The sequence below is a fragment of the Nicotiana tabacum genome, chromosome 3, assembly GCF_000715075.1.
Source record: "Nicotiana tabacum cultivar K326 chromosome 3, ASM71507v2, whole genome shotgun sequence".
In the NCBI taxonomy this organism is placed as follows: domain Eukaryota; kingdom Viridiplantae; phylum Streptophyta; class Magnoliopsida; order Solanales; family Solanaceae; genus Nicotiana; species Nicotiana tabacum.
This window is the reverse complement of record NC_134082.1, coordinates 19,403,835-19,409,185: the sequence shown is the minus strand read 5'-3', so window position 1 is coordinate 19,409,185 and position 5,351 is coordinate 19,403,835.

Here is a 5,351-nt window from a genome sequence, read left to right as displayed (position 1 = left end):
AAAATAATGAAAATGAAGAGATATCAATAAGTTACGTCTCAACAGGGAAAAGATGGAACCAAAATAATATTGTTATCGATAACATTTTTGCTTATAATGTTACTGTTGAAATAATGCAACAAGATGAGGATCTTGAACCAAAATCTGTCAATGAATGTAGACAGAGAAATGATTGTCCAAAATAGAAAGACGCTATCCAGGCAGAGTTAACTTCACTTGGAAAACGTGAAGTCTTCGGACCCATAGTTCGAACACCTGAAGGCATAAAGCTAGTACGGTATAAATGGGTTTTTGTGCGAAAACGAAATGATAAAAATGAAGTCGTTAGATATCTCATAAATATGGCAGTACAAGAAAAACTTGATATGCATCTAATGGATGTTGTTACAGCCTATTTGTATGGATCATTAGACAACGAAATTTTTATGAAAGTACTTGAGGGATTTGAAGTGCCAGAAGCATATACAAATTTTCTAGAAACTTGTTCAATAAAGCTTCAAAAATCTTTATACGGATTGAAACAATCAGGACGTATGTGGTACAATCGCCTGAGTGAATACCTGTTGAAAGAAGGGTACAAGAATGATCCAATTTGTCCCTGTGTCTTTATAAAAAGGTCTTGATCTGAATTTGTTATAATCGCCGTGTATGTTGATGATTTAAATATCATTGGAACTCCTGAGGAGCTTCCAAAAACATAGACTGTTTGAAGAAAGAATTTGAAATGAAAGATCTTGGAAAGACAAAATTTTGTCTTGGTCTACAAATTGAGTATATGAAAAATGGAATATTTGTCCATCAATCGACATACACCGAAAAGATTTTAAAGCGATTCTATATGGATAAAGCACATCCATTGAGTACCCCGATGGTTGTGAGATCACTTGATATAAAAAAAGATCCATTCCGACCTCGTGAAAATGATGAAGAGCTTCTTGGTGCCGAAGTACCATATCTTAGTGTAATTGGGGCATTAATGTATCTTGCCAATAATTCCCGACCAGATATAGCTTTCTCAATAAGCTTATTGGCAAGATTTAGTACTTCGCCAACACAAAGACACTGGAATGGTATTAAACATATATTCAGATACCTCCAAGGGACCATTGATATGGGTTTATTTTATTCAAATGAATCCAAGCCATCATTGATTGGTTATGCAGATGCAGGATATTTGTCTGATCCACACAAAGGTCGATCTCAGACATGCTATTTATTTACAAGTGGAGGTACAACCATATCATGGCGTTCGACAAAACAAACTATGGTTGCTACTTTTTCAAATCATGCAGAGATAATAGCCATTCACGAAGCAAGTCGAGAATGCGTTTGGTTAAGATCTATAACTCAACACATTCAGCAAACATGTGGTATTTCTTCGAAAGAGAATATTCCAACAATATTGTATGAAGACAATGTTGCATGCATAGCTCAATTGAAAGGAGGATATATCAAAGGAGATAGAACAAAACACATTTCACAGAAATTCTTTTTCACTCATGATCTTCAGAAGAATGGTGAAATAGATGTACAACAAGTTCGTTCAAGTGATAATTTGGCTGATCTGTTCACTAAGGCATTACCAACCTCAATTTTTGAAAAGCTGATATATAAGATTGGAATGCGTCGTCTTCGAGACATTAAGTGATTTTTCATCAGGGGGAGTAACTACACGCTGCACTCTTTTCCTTAACCAAGGTTTTGTCCCACTGGGTTTTCCTGGTAAGGTTTTTAATGAGGCAGCAAGCAATTCATATTATAAATAACTATGTACATCCCAATATTTTTTTGTAAGTTTTTAATGAGGCACATTATCTTACATGGACATCCAATGGGGAGTGTTATGAATAGTTTGTACATTGGATACTACTTTGGATAGTACATTGGATGCTACATTGGATGTCCATGTTGTGAATAACTTAAAGATTAAATTTTTTTATGTCCATCATCTTTACTTTTAATGCCTATAAAAGGCCATGTAATTGCAATGAAAAATGACACCAATGTGAAAGAAGAAAACACTTCTCCATTCTCTCTATTTCTTCTTGTTTACATTTTACTGCATTGCTTTTATTTTATAACATTATGTTCAATTTTGGAGGATTCATGCCCGTTTTACGATTGTGACCCTCTTCTCCACATATTCCACATGTAACTTTTGATCTCTTGGATTTTTTTCATGCAAATTTTTGTATCTCGATTTCTGTGGCCTTTTCGGTTTGATCTTTCCCTTGGGTGGTAGCAGCTCATACTCTGAGATTTCTATAGGGATCTCCCATGTAGTTTCATCAGTTATGGGATACACTAATTCTTCATAAGTCTTAATAAAATAATGTCACGACCCAAATTTCTCTCCGTAAGATGTCGTGACGGCACCTAGTCTCTAAAACTAGGTAAGCCTAACAAATATGTGGAATAAGTGAAATAATAACTTAATATCAAACTGTAACAACTATATAAATGAAAACTACTGCTCAACATGTACAAATCCCAAAAACCTATGAAATACAAGTCACAAGCTCTAGATACTGTGTGGAACGCTCCTATACACCAATATCTATAAAGATATACAGAAAAAAGAAAAGAACAGGATAGAAGGGGACTCCGAGGCCTGCGAACGTGGGCATGTGTATCTTGAAGTCTCCAAAGCAGCAACACAACACACTAATACCGAGGATGATAAGATGTACCTGGATTTGCACAAAACATGTGCAGAAGCGTAGTATGAGCACACCATAACGGTTCCCAGTAATTGTCAAGCCTAACCTCGGTAGAGTAGGATGAGGTCAGGTCAGGGCCCTACTGGAATATAAGAAATAAGGCAGAAGATATAATAATATCATAAAATAGTATATAAATAAAACATTAAGAATGTATAGAAAGTAATAGTAGGGAAATCAAGGAAGATAAATACAACACGTATGGAAGCAAGAATCTTACAAGTAAAGTAAAACAACAACAACAACAAACAATACAAAAAATAGAGGAAATCAGCAGGGGCACTCCCGAGATACCGCCTCGTAGTCCCAACAATAAATATTAATTACAACCGTATGGGAGAAACCTCATGCCACGATAACAGTCTGCACGTCATAAACCTCGTACCACAATAACAATCCACACAGTAGAAACCTCGTACTACAGTAACAATTCGCACGGCAGAAACCTCGTGCCACAATAACAACCGCACGACAGAAACCTTGTGCCACAATAACGACCCGCACGGTAGAAACCTCGTGCCATAATAACAACCCGCACGGTAGAAACCTCATGCCACAACCAAACAACCATCTCAACAACAATCACGGAAACCAAACATAACAACTGAACAATGGTATTTTAAGGATAGCAATTTCAAGTAAAGAGTCACACAGTTAAATAATGGATATTGAATAAAGAAAGCAGGTAAATCAACTAAGCATGTAGCACAAATTGCAAATAAGAGATAAGACAAGTAGACATGTGAAATAGGCTAAACATGATGACTACACGTGCTAAAGTAATTCACTTAAGGCATAAAAGAAAACTACTTAGCAAAAATCAGTTTTCCAACACTTAGCCCATGTACACACTCGTCACCTTACGTATACGACCTTCACATATAGAAATTTACCATAACAGTACCAAATCCTAAGGGGAATATTCCCCACACAAGGTTAGACAAGACACTTGCCTCAAACCACGCTCAATCAATCAATAAGAAGGCCTTTTCCTCGATTTTCCGACTCCAAACGACTCAAATCTAACCAAAAATAATTACATACTATAAATATAACTATAGGAAACTAATCTATATTGAAATTATGACTTTGACAAAGAATTAGAAGATCTCCCCAAAAAGTCAATCGGGGCCTACGTCTCGGAACCCGATCAAAATTATAAAATCCGAACTCTCATTCAATATCGAGTCCAACCATATAAGAATTATCTAAATCCGACCTCATTTGCCCTTTCAAACCACCAAAATTCGGTCTAAGAACTTTACACCTTTTCCCCCAATTTTTCAACCCAAATCCTTAATTTAATGAAGAAATTAATGATAGATTAGTGGAAATTAATCAAGAACGAATCAAGAATCTTTACCCAAATATTTTCCCTGAAAATCCCCCAAAATCTTGCCTCAATCTGAGCTCTCAATGTGCCAAAGTGAAAATGAACTCAAACCCTCGATTTTGAAATTTTAATTTGCTGCCCAGTTATTCCTTCTTTGCGAATGCGGAAATTAAGGCATGTTCGCAAAGTACAAAATGGTTCAGGTCTAAATTCCCTCTTACGCAAACGCGAGGGTCCACTCGGGAACGCGTTGGCCACTAATCCCAAGCCTCTGCGAACGAGGAGCCTCATACGCGAACGCGTAGGCCAACACATGAAGTCCACCCAACCATTTCTCTTCTTTGCGAAGGCGTGACCCATTACACGATCGCATAACACCAAGGTTCTTCCCCTTCACGAATGCGGGACCTACTTCGCTAATGCGAACAATAAGTTTCCAGCAAGACTCAGACTCCTCTACACGAACGCAACACCTTTGCGAACACGTAGAAGGAAAATAGAAGCACCAGATTTCAGCAGTCAAAATGTCATGAAATGCGCCAAACATGGTCCGAATCACGCCCGAGCCCCCAGGACCTCAACCAATAATACCAACAAGTACTAAAATATCATACGAACCTAGTCGAGCCTTCAAATCTCATCAAACAACGCCAAAACCATGAAGCACACCTCAATTCAAGCTTAATAAACTTATAAACTTCTAACCTTCACATCCGATGCCGAAACCTATCTAATAAAGTCCGATTGACTTCAAATTTTGCACACAAGTCACATTAAACATTACGGACTTACTCTAACTTCCAGAATCGGAATCCGACCCAGATATTAAAAAGTCCACTCCCAGTCAAACTTCCTAAAATTTCACCAATTTCCAACTTTCGCCAATTAACACTGAAATGACATACAGACCTCCAAATCAACAACCGGACATGCTCCTAAGACCAAAATCACCATATGGAGCTATTGGAACTGCCGAAACTCCATTCTAGAGTTATCTTCATGCAAGTCAACCTACGGTCAGCTCTTACAACTTAAACTTCAAACTTAGGGGCTATGTGTCCCATTTCACTCCGAAACTCTTTTGAACTCGACACCAAGAACCCCAGAAAGTCAAGTAACAACAAAATGAAACCAAGGGAGCAATAAATAGGAGATCGAGGATAATACTCTCAAAACGATTAGCCAAGTCGTTACATCCTCCTCCTCTTAAAATAATCGTTTGCCCTCGCCTCGAATGGGTATAGAGACATACCTGAAGTGGTGAAGAGATGCGGATAACGTTACACATATCATACTCG